Genomic DNA, 12,643 nt, shown 5'->3' with positions numbered 1-12,643 from the left:
TATGCCCACCCAGATTTATTTTAATTAAAATCATCCATGAGTCTTGGCTGTTGCTTTGACTACTAAGTACTTACAAATAAGCTTAATGGACATGTTTGTTTTTTCCACAGCTGTAAAAATATATATTCTGCTACGATTGGTTTTTTATCTGATTTATTTAAATAGAGTTAGGTAAAGATGCAGTTTATAGGGAAGGTTAAAGGGTCAAAATCCTATTTAATTAACTTATACCCACTTGGGAAGCAGCCAAGGTAAAAGAATGCAGTGAAAGTAAGCTTCAAATAATATGAAATCTTTGAAAAGGACTAACCACCTTTGGTGAAAGGCTTTCCTGTTCTTAACCTTGTGTCATTTAAACTATTTAAATGAGCTATGCAAAACCTTACTTTTATAATGGAGCTTCAAAAAAAAGATTAAGTATTTCTTGCAGTTACAAGAAAACCAATGCTTATAGCACTTCTGAAAGAAAAGCCTTTAGTGCTCCATCTTACCATGATCCCTGTCTTTGCATACCACAAAATGCACAGTATGTTGCACCTCATTTGACATCTACTGTTTCTGCCACAAGCCTCTCTAGTGTGTGAGACTGGCTTTTAAAAACATTCTTAAGTCTTTTAAAAAACAAAAGGGAAGGGAGAAGCCTCTCCCTGTAACATCTGAAAGAGGTCTGGTTCTCAAAGACTGTAGATGCTGCTTGGTTTCTAAAAGTTGTGTCTGAGAGGAACCTCATGCTAGATTTCCCAAACCATGTATGGTATCTGAACATCTCAGTCATACATAGTTGAAAAGGTTCTTACCCCAACCAGAGTGGGGACTCTGAGAAATAAAATCACTGAGCTGCTTTGTGATCTCCTTATGTACTAGATAGAATATCCTCAGTGCTGTAGGGATGCTCTGTAGAGGTGCTAATTCTGGAACATTTTTTCCATTTAATGCCACAGAGACTGCACTGGAGAAATATTTCTGTTTCAGTGCTCCATATGGTTTTGTATGTAAAAATGGAACTGGCAGGGAAGAAAGCAGCTGGCCTGAAGCTGCCAGTAACTATTTCTAATGTCACAGATTTTCAGCAAAAATCCCAAGTGGGAGCTGTATAGGTGGAAGGACTGCATAGCAGTATTCAGCAAGTATCAGCACATCCTCTGGGGAATGAGCATGAAGACAAGCAATATGTCATAAAGACACCATTGCATTTCCTAAACTGGGATTTTTTTTCTCCTCTGTTCCATTCTAGTCTTAGGAACTCTTTGGTTGGGAAACAATTTAGGCTTGAAAATGTCAACTGTAAAGACTTCCTGATATCTCTGTCAATAAATGCCATTGTATGGCATTCATGGTGTGGGTGGGCACATAGATTAAGAGCTTAGGACATAATCATATTTGGAAATGTATTCCAAAATTTAAATACATCTATTACTTAAACTTGCCATTAATATAATATACTATATGGGAAAGATCATTCTGCTTCAGCATGTGAGGTCTGCTTTCTGTCTAATTTATATGTCCTTAAGTGTTGCAGTGCTGTCCTAAAAAATGTATTTTAATTGACATGACCACTTTGCCATGATGCTCAGTCTCTCAAAAGTCACAGCAGCAAACAGAATGCATAACCAGATGGTGTATAGCTAGAAGGATCTTTACTATCCCAAATGCAGCTGCAATAATATCTGTTCTGTCAAGTTAAAAACAAAAGCATTCATAACTCCACATTCCAGATTAAAAATTCTTTGCTGGTTTGAAAAGTACTTTCTAGGAAGAACACAAATGGAAATAAAAATGCAGGTGAGAAATGGAATTTTTTTTTCTTTTGTTTACCCATCCCTCTTTTTTTTTTCCTTCTGCACCTGAACACTCACCCTGTCTTTTCAAAAAAAAAAAAAAAAAAGTGTAACTTAAATCCAAGTTGCCTGTAGGTACTTGCAGGCTACTAGAATGATTGTGGTAGTGATAAACATTTGCACATTGTTTTCTTAATGCTTAGCATTTATCTGTGGGGTCTGAGGTAGTTTATAGTGTTCTGATCCCTTGCAGAGGCATTTTTAAATTCCAAGGAATCTTTGTTAGAACAAAATGGTCCACACCCATCTCTAGACTATGCCACAGCTACTCTGCACTGATTAAACTAGCAGCATTAAATTTGTTCCAAGACTACTTAGCTTTCAAGAAGCAACTTGACTAATAATTTTAACAATCACATGTATACAAAATGCCCTATTTTGAAGTACCTGCAGATTCTTTATTTTTTTCAATGAGGCAGGGTTTAATTTTTGGGAAGAGGTAATTGCTAATGAGTCATCTGGCAAGTATTTTGTCTTTCACATGTCATTTTGTCCAGCAGACTTCGCTTTGAGGATAAAAGCCATGACAGGGAAAAGCAAGAATAAATTTCTGATTCAGTTCTCTGAAGAGATGTATTTGTTACATTAGATGGGGAGGAGTGGAAGGAGATGGTCAAACACATCATCTAATTTGGGTTCTGAGTTGGTCAGCTGTTGTGTTGCAGATAATATACATACATACATACATACATACATACATACATATTTATCTAAATGTGCTTAGGTTTGAGCTGATAAATAGCCCTGTTAAGAGCAGCTACCATCATTCCTGATACTGGCAGTCAGTAAGTTTCATTTGTGGTATTTGGAGGGCACAGTTTATCTGCTGTCCCTGAACTCTAGGGTTATATTCTTCATTCAAAGCTAGATAGTGACCTATAAAGAATCAGATGCTTTTCTAACCTGTCTGAATTCTCTGAATTCTGGTTAAATATGACTTGAAGCTTCACAAACTGTTAAGCATCTCCTTGGTATATTGGCAGGCCAACACATTTTTGCTGCTAAAAAAAAAATAAAACCAACCAAAAAAATTCAAAGAACTTCCAGTCAGAGGCATGGGCTCTCAGCCATCTCTTGTTTGCTGCTCCCTTGAAACATGTACCGGAGATTATCCTTATTAGGCCATCTTACGGGTATTCCCAGAGCTTTTGAGTTTGGTTTTCTTCCTTTTTAATTAGTAGGTCATTATGTGACAACTTCTGTCTGCTCCTCTAAGTGCCTGGCTAAGGCAGATTTCACAGTGTTTCCAGATACCTGAAAATAATTAGCCATTTGTGAGTTGGGAGGTGGCTTCAGATTTTAGAATGAAGCTTTGTTCTTCGTAATGCACTGGGGAATGCTGCTGATTAAAAATAAGGATATTATTCCATCATTTTGTCTTTGCAAACAAGAACAGCGTGATAAGTTTCTGTCTAGCTCTATCCAGGCAGTTCCTTCTTGCTCCCTCACCAGTTTTCAATCCCATTAGCTGTGATGAAGCTAGTTGGAAGTTTGGTGTTAATTGGATCACTTCATTATGAAGTTCCACATAAAAATGTCCCTTTTGATACCTTTAGTGACACAGTGTACAGAGAGTTCCACAGAAAATTTTACAATATGAGTGACAGGGGCACAAGTGCAGGGCAGGAACAAGGGAATAGATTTGCAGCCCTGCAAATTTCTTTAGCTGGCTCTGCCACAAAGGTGAGACATGGTAGAAGGGTACCACAGCTAAGCTCACTCATACCCAGCTGTTTGTAGTTGAATCTCCCATCCCTTGACTCTTTAGCTCTGCAAGAGAGTTTAGCAATGAGCAGATCTCTCAGCAGCCGCTCTGGAGCTCCTTTTCACCAGAGATGGGTTCAAACCAGTAATAAACCTGTTGACCAGAGAATTAACGCCTTTATATCATCTTCCAACAGGTATTTCCTTTCTGAGTTCTCCTATATACAACTGTAACAGATAGGCTTTTCTTTTCTTTCTTTTCTTTTTTTTTTTTTTTTTTTTTTGCTTTAGATATTTTAATTAAGGTATCTACAAATTTTTTTTAGGCATAGCATTTACTTATCTGAGATGAGAGCTGGTGCTACCACTGAGATAAGGATCTCATTGTGTCAAACACTGGCAAAAATTGTAGGTTTAGGTTCTCTCATTATAGATCCAGGGAGACAGCATTTCTCCAATTCACGTTCAGTCAATTCGTCTTTGGCAGGTTTTTTTGCAAGTTATCAGGGTAAGAAGCATAGCAATTTAGACATATCATGTTAATCAGATAGAAAAAGGTTGGAAGAAGTTGAAGGGATTTGGATGTTTGTCAGGTTTGAGAAGTATATTCTTGCAAACAACTAGCATTAATATTTTTCTGTTCTTGATGGGTACCAAAATCCTCAATTTGTGTTTTTGTTTTTAGTAAGGTTTCTATGGCTTTGCATGCAAACTATGTTAAGCTCAATAACACTGCTATTTTTGTAGTATCTTCATCTGAAGTACTAGTTTTCCCAGAGCTCACTCACAGAAGGCTGTGCTTTATTCTCAAAAACTAGAAGACATGTAGTAGATTCAGTCCTGGCCATTTTTCATGTGAAGCCTTATTCAAATGGTAATTGTGAAGGGCTTTGTGGACTTTGTTCTCAACTCAAAGAAAAAGCTTCAGCTGTGGGCAGTTAGGGTAGGAAAGAATTTTTGCTGAAAGACTTGTAGAAAACTAATTTGGAAGTTACCACAGCCACTCAAAAGTTAAAAGTATACCTACAAATCAATTGTGGAACCAATCACAGGATCAAATAACACTGGAAATTAATACTGTGAATAAAATATATTACAGTAAAGATCATGCTTTTATTCCTTTTTTTGTCCTCACAAGACACACTGTGAAGGAATTCATGATAATATTTTCTAGAGACCTGTGTGCAAAGTATGCACTGTTGGTTTGCAATTACTGATATGCATACATGCTACTTAGCAGCTGGTGTGTAATTTAAGGGTAAATCTTGGCTCTTCAGAATCAGCCTCCCACACTGGACTATTGGGTGCACATTCACCAAGTCAGGTGATGCAGGACTTTCACTTTGGGCTCATACTCTGCGTAAACGTACAATTTGGAAAACTCACAGTCCAAGTAAAGATTTCAAGTACTACCAATGTTGCAACAGTTCTAATAGTGCATTTTTGATAAATTAAGCTCTATTTACATAATTTGAACTATTGGTGGCTCCAGCTAAAACAGGGCACTAATTTTGGAGACACTAAACCCAGAGGCTGGGACATAAACCAGGGCCCCTGTTACAAAACAGGTTGCAGTGGGATGAAATGACTTGCCTACAGTCACATTCAGCAGCAAAGCCAAAATCTTGGTTTCTGTTTTCCAGCCCCATATCCACAGTGCCATAGACATCTCACCTTTCAAAGATTATGTTAGTTATTTAAAGTATGCTCATAAAATACGATAGTTTATAATTGTATTACTATTCTGGTTTTTTCTTTTCTTACTAGCTTACAGCCCCTGTCTAGCACTCACTTCTTTTAGGGTCATCTTTTCGCACCCACCCTGAAATTGCAGTCAACTCCCACACACAAATCTATTTAGAGTTGCAGGGCTCTGCTTAGAGGCAAAGCCAATCTGTGAAAAATTCTTTGTGGAGAGAGGAATTGGTAACACAGCAATATGTCCATAAGGATCTGTATTATGATTTATATGTCAGAACTGTGAAGAAGATACAGCAATTTTCATCACTTTAGATAGAGTGTAGGAAATCCCTTGTGTATAAGAATACCAGTGCATTAACTAAGACACAAGAGAAGAAAATAGAAGAAATTAACCAGTTAATCCTGTGCTAATTATTTGTCAAATATGGTTTACTGCTAAGTACTCATAGCACTTATAATTACAATGTGTATCCTGTACAGTGCTGCATCTGTGAAAGAGTAGTTGCCAAAAATTGCCAAGATAATCTAAAGGTGTCATTTAAACATTAAATGATATTAAATAGCTAAAGAAATATTAAGTGAATTGGAAAAGATGTGGCCTGTGTGAGGGGAGAAAGGTGAGGATACTCTCTCTGTATTGAGTTATGCCCCATCCTAGGAACAAGACTGGAAGTCACATTTATAGTGTGTTTTGCAAAGGAGATTACACCTGATATTTTGGCCACACATGTAACTTGCACCTATCTTGCTACAGCTTCTTTCCTTCTTTAGTTACAGGGGTGCAGGATGACACTGAGTTGACACTATAAACTGACCTTGGCAACATGGGCTTTGACAGAGACTGAAATTAAACTGCAATAATTCAGCCTTATTCAGCTCCTGAAAGTTGTTTTGTAGACAAATAACAAGGAAGAAGATACTTGGCTTCAGTGCTGTTTCAGGAGTGATGCAAATTCACTATGTCCCTGTGTGTTACAAGGCTTCTGAGTTCAGGAATCAGCCTATAGTTGAAATTATTTTCTTCAAACCCTTCTCAGTTTGTCAAAAAATTCTAGTTTTTCTAGGGTGTCTCTTTTTCTTCTTCTTCTTCTTTTTTTTTTCAGAATAAATTTTTAATAGCAGCCGCAAGTCTTGCTGTTCCGGTGTATTTTGGGACATGGATAACTAGATAAAACTAAAGCCCAGCAGAAAGCAATTTAAGAAACCTTATATTTAGCCTTAGTGAATAGTATTCCTCAGGAAACCACAAACAAGGTATAGTCCATCGAAGAAAATCTTCCAACAAAGCTAGGCTGTATACTGAGATAATCTTTGAACTAGCACCTCTGAAGATACACAGAGCAACTTTATAGGCATCAATCTACTGAGCCTTGTCCACGGGGTAATTCTGAGCCTGAGCTAACAACACTGCAGATCATTTATTTTTCATATATGAGAACAAATGCATTTCTTTTAAATTTCACAGAAGTAAAATTTCCCTGTGAAGGAAGGCACACTATACAGTGTGACAATTACATATTTTAAAGCATATATTTATAGAAATGCCTTTATATGCCCATCCTTTCTACACACATTCAGACTCACACATACACATTTTTTGTATGTTTGCACTTGTGCACATATATCATAGACATAGATAAAAAATAAAACATGTATGCATGTATATGTGTATATATATTTGAAGGGGAAAAGGATTTATGGCAGCTGGCCAGATTTAATTTGTCTGCTTGTATTTAGCACTTAAGGGCTTATATACTCAGTTTGCTCAAAAGAGTGAAGAAGTACTCCTTGCTTATGCCTCAAATCAGAAATGCATGAAGTGCAGCTGCAGAGATAATACATTCTCCCCAAAGGCTTTGGCTGAGCAAATTAGGTGTCAATGGGGTGCCTGCGCAGGCAGTACTCTCTCTAATTAGTCTCTTGAGCCTAGTTGGTGGCAGGTATAAGATGATCTAATCAATTGGTCTGTGTCTGATGGTACGTGTAAAAATCCTAGCAGGCAGAGCTGTCTCCCACAGGTCACTCACCTGCACAGCAGGAACGCTCATTTTCATTTTTCATCTCTTCCATCACATGATGCTGACAGTTGGTTTTAAGGAAATTGAATCCAAAAAATATCTAGTTCATAGGGCATGTAGGTCAAAATAAAGTTGCATTATGGGTATTGGTGATCCAATTAATTAATATTTATAGCAACAAGTTGCACGTAGATATTATCTGAGTGCAAATAGTATTGCTAATGTTTGGTTGGCTTTTTAAAATGATTTCTCTAACAAAGGTAGGAATAAAAGGTGTGGGGAAAATCACCTGTTAATACTGTACTTTTTTTTTCCAAAAAGGATGAACGGTATCTGTGATGTCTGCATGTGTCGTGGAGGGAGAAGCAGAAGGAGTATTATTGTTGATGATCTTAAATACCTCCATGTTTCAGCTCATAAAGAATACAGTATCTCCAGTTGTCAGCTCACATTTTTATTTTAAAACTGGAATACTCTTATAATACTGCTGCATCAGCTGCCACATAAATAGACCTGCACTCTGAGCGTGCTTTGCATGCTAAAGACTCTGCGGGAGCACAGCTCCACCCGATGTGATAATTTATACAGAAATTAAAAGTACCTAGAGAAGGATGCTGATGCTGCCAAAAGGAATATGTATTGAACTGGTATTTTTACAGGACAGGACGTTCTTTCACTAATTAAAATAAAGAAAAATATTTGGGATTTAATCACCTTCCTTTGCCTCATGTTTTGAGAGTATGATTAATGTTTAAATTACAGGCTTTGGTATGCCTTTCTAGAACCAGTGTAACATCAACAGCTACTGCATTCTGAAGTTGGCTGTTTTTAAGGTGGATTAACGCTCTATACTGTTCAGGGTCTGGGACAAACAGAATGTATGCAGCAGAAGTTTCCTCTAGGTAACAAACATAGAAATGAGTCACTTCATGTAGATCACTTAATATTTCAAGTACATCATTAACTTACTTGTAGAAAGCTATTAGATTTAGTAGAGTTGTCATGAAAACCAGAAGTACCCAGATCTGTGGTGAAAAAAGTTCATTTTTAAGGCAGTCTTCAATGTTTCAGGGTTTGTTGTTGCTTGTTTGTTTGGGGTTTGTTGTTTTGGTTTGATTTTTAAGGAGATATGAAAGAACCCTACTTTGCTCTTGGGAAATCACAAGTTGTAAATATTCCATTTAACAATTTACAATTTTATAAGCAAAGCTGTGACCAGAGGCCATAAACATAATCTGCCAAGTCGCCAGGCAAAACTTTGATTTGTATGATATAGGAAATGTATAAATTCTAAGCAAGGATATTTCTAAAATATATCTTTAAAAATGCAAACATGGAATACAAAGCCATCTGGGAACTAAATGGCAACACTGTGTAGAGGGCCCTGCCTTGGGTCTTTGTTGTGTGAACAACTGATGTTTCATTTCAAGAGCCACTCTGAAGAAACAATGCTTTTTTAATGAAAAAGATTGGTTCACACCAGTCTAAAATTTTCTAGGTTTTTTATTGTAGATTTTTTGCTGTGGATAAAGACATGCTCTCTTCTTTCTCCAGTTTAGGAGAGTTGTCTGTTTGATGTCTCATCTCAAACAAAATTAAATGTGAAGAGTAACTGTTCAATGATTAGAGCACTCCTCTGACAAGTGGCATATCTGTGTTCAGCATAAGAGAAAGCTGGCATTCCAGGCAGCTCTCTGAGGCAGGGGAAGGGACTTCACCTGTTGACTCCACTTTGGAATTGACAGTACTCATTCAGAGAATTAGGGATTTGGATGCAAACATTATTTATTCCTAACCACCACACTTGTTGTGTCATGTAAGGATTTCACACTCAGGAGAAACACCTTGGCAGGCAGAGCTGAGGGTTCAGGACACCCTGCACATTCTGGCACTGCTGTGAGCAGGGGGTCTGTCGTGCAGTCTGCCTTTCCAAACCAGGCATGCTGCACATTTCTACACTGCAGGCAGACTAAGACCACCATACTGTTCCCTGGTTCCAGTTGTACTGTGTCTCCTAGCTTTCCCCAGCCAGAACCATTAGTGAAATGTGGCATCAAATCATGTTCTTTTCCAGCGATCTAATCTAAATCTGGAGCTTGTGCAGAAGGTGGAGGGTGGTGTTGCCCACCATACACAGTCTCTGAGCTTCACAAGAAGCCAGTTACAGCCCTGGCATGGCAGGATCCAGCAAAGCTGGAGCTGGTAGCATTGTGATCTTATAACTGTGATTTGCCTTATACTGAGCCAGAGCAGGAAACCTGTAACTCTTGCTACCCTTTCTTAGTCTTCAGTGTTCTGCCTGCAGTGTGCATTAGTGCTGGCAGTAGTCCAGTGTGCAAAGATTTTTTTTTTCCCCCATGTGTTATATGGTAGCAGCTCTCAGTGTATTAATTTCCAAAGAATCTCTTAATGTTCTAGGGCTTGATTCTGGAAGTGCTAAGCTTCTAATGAAGGTATTCCCCATTCCACAAGCTCAGGCTCTTCCCTGGAGAATGTATCATCAGCTTTGCCTACAAAGCCAAACTTGAAACCAGACAATGTAATGTTACTGGGATATTGTTGCATAATCCTAGGAGAAGTGTGACACTTACCTCATTTAGATACTGTCCCGAGGTCCAGTGGTAGAAAGGAAAAGTTCTCTGTAATTAAACTGCAGTTATTCTCAAATGAGCAATGACCCTCTGAGCAATTTGATAACTACTGGAAAAACATGCATCCAGAGACTTTGCTATCCTTATAATTTTATTACCTGACTCAGACATCCCTGCTGCTTATGCCAGTCTCTGGAACTCCAGTAATTTGAGCTTAGCCTGAAATTAGGCCAGCTATTCTGGATCTGGGCAGATGTAGCTTCCAAACTTGCAAGCCTGCTTTCCACAACTGGTGTGTAGGTGGCAGTGGGGGCAAACACATCCTCAGCATTAGAAGGAGCTTTGGGAATTTTAGTTGCTTCTTTCCAAGAAGGAGCTCCCAAAAAGAACACCCCTGAAAAGTGCTCATGAAGGAAGGGAGATGTAGAATTTGGGGAATATTATCACTGGTGTTTCATCACTGAGCAGTTGTGAATCTCTGCACATTCCAAATATTGCTTTTCTTTTTAAGCTTTTGAAGGTAAACTAAATGCATCAGCTCAAATGTATTCCTTGACACAAGATTTATTGGCATTTCAGCCAAGCTTCTAGACATTGGGGAAAGTGGTACTTTCCTGTGGAATAGACAGTCCACACAAGCTCCAGATACATTTAGAAAACAACCCAAGAAGGACTCTAGAGGTGGTGAATGGACCAAGCTCCAAGAGGGCCCAAGATGCTTAAGAACAGACTTTCGTTAATCCAACTTAGGTACCCTGGTGCTTAAAAAACAGAAGAGCTCTCAAGAATCATGACAGGAACCCTGGAAATTACAGAAGTTAAGATATTGCACAAACATTGGGGCGTTTTGTTGAAAGCCGCAATGAAAGGGCTATGCTTGAAACTCCAGTTCGAAACCAATGTCTTGTTTTTCTCCTGCTTTTGAAATGAGGACTAGACTAGATTCACTGGCACCTGCATCCAGTTTGATTTAAATAGTTTAAGGACATGCTAATACAAACCAGTTCCATGCTCAATGAATATTTCAGCATTCTTTTTTTTAAGGGATAAAATTCCTTCACATCTGACTGTCTTCCTGCAACAGCATTTTAAAAATGTATCAGGTCTGTAGTTCTAGTCTTGGAGAACTTAACAAATATATTTTCAGATTTTTTCAGAAAGTCTCACTTTATTACTTGACACAGAATTCTACTTGGAAATTTATTAAGAGTTAAATATGTTAATTATAAAATCCTTTCAGTGGCTTCATTCATCCAGTTCATCTAGCCTTCATTCAACCTTCAAGTGGCTCTTCTAGCAGTTATTGGATACTTTGTTTTCCTGTCCCACATTCTCAGCCTGCCTCCTGTTTTGTGTAAACCTCAAAAACATCAGGATACCTTCGTGCAAATGCAGCCATTGCTTTGGGCTTCTTCATCAGCAGAGTGAAAGACAACATAAGTGAAGCTATTAATAGTGTTTATTTTTATATTTGAAAGGAGAGTTTGCAATTATCTGCCTAGGTAATAGAAATACACTGAAATAAAGGTAAATACATTTAGACACAGCACACCAAGAAGCTCCATAACTTGGGTATATTTGCAGAAATGTTTCTGATTTGTTTCAGGGTGCCCCAAACAACTCTCGGAAAGAAGAACTGAGGAGACCTTTTCAAAAACTAGTTATGAGCAGTGTTATGGAGGAGATCACTAGGGAGAAAGGGGGCAAAAAAAGCTTGTAAACTCCTGAAGCTGTGCCAGCATTTTTAGCAACCTCCCTTTGCATTCAGGGGGTGTGACCACCTTTAGAAGAGATGACTGGTTACGGCTCTCTATAATTTCCATGGAGAATGTCAGTGCTAATGGTACCTGTGAGGATTAGCTCTTGGGGCACAGACACATGAATATGGATTAATATATCTCACTTAGGCGACCACCCTAAAAACACTGGTGTTTTAAGTTCATTTTCCTGAGGTACCAGTTCTAAACATGCTCTGGAAGTCTGCACTTCACTCTGAGCTGGCATCTTCATAAGTGGCTTTGGCCTAACCTATATTTTACCAAGTGAAAAAAAAAAATGCAATTCATGAAGCTTATTATAATTTATATTGTTTCCTTACAGGATTAAATTTACCAGGTTGGAGGAGGGAAACAAAAACCTAATGAGGAGGCCGACACCAGGAAGGAACCACGGCCTGTTTCCCTTCTGTCTCTATGGTGGATTTCATTCAAAAGAAAATTGAAGCTGGCAAGACCCTGTTTTTCCCTGCAATTTATTTAAAACCTTGCACGCATTTGGATACCTTGTGATTTCAGAGAACTATGTGAAGATTAAGCTTTTGCTTACTGATACATGGCATGTACTCTTTCAGTCTTTTGTGTTTGATTTTGTTTGATTTTCCACTGCAGCGCTGCATCTTTGTAAGGATTTTTATGCTTTCACCAGCAATGTCTTAAATACTTTCAGACAACACATTTGGCGTTCACACTTCTTCAGTAACAACTGTACAAAAAGAGCCAACGGTGGCATAAAAGACTGTGTGTTTTCTTTGAGGGTTGTGCATAGTTTGCAACCAATGGGAAGACTATTTCTTTCCAGGGCAAGCCCAACTTGTCCGATCAGCTGGCAATTACAACACTTGCCACTCTTCCTCAAGTGTTGTTGGGTAATTTCTTTTTTCATTATCCCCTCAGACCATTCATATCCATTTAAAAACATGGCAATAATTGCATGTTTACTTAAGTACTCTAAATTTGGTTACTCTGCTTAGGCTATGTAGCATGCCAGTTTTCAAAATAGGCCTGTGAGAAAG

The 12,643-nt window shown here is 38.3% G+C and overlaps 1 protein-coding gene across 2 annotated transcripts in view; it reads left to right on the top strand.

Annotated features, from left to right (window-relative positions):
* CDK14 (cyclin dependent kinase 14) overlaps positions 1-12,229 on the top strand; it is a 310,575-nt gene extending 298,346 nt beyond the window's left edge. For both annotated transcript variants that reach the window (XM_084221582.1, XM_084221583.1), the window contains one exon: positions 11,953-12,229. The gene's annotated coding sequence lies outside the window, so the exon portion shown is untranslated. The remainder of the gene's footprint in view (positions 1-11,952) is intronic.
* Positions 12,230-12,643: the final 414 nt, after the last annotated feature.

This window comes from Fringilla coelebs, assembly GCF_963513975.1.
Source record: "Fringilla coelebs genome assembly, chromosome: 1".
In the NCBI taxonomy this organism is placed as follows: Eukaryota; Metazoa; Chordata; class Aves; order Passeriformes; family Fringillidae; genus Fringilla; species Fringilla coelebs.
The sequence above is the reverse complement of the archived record's forward strand: the minus strand, read 5'-3'. Positions and strand labels throughout refer to the sequence as shown.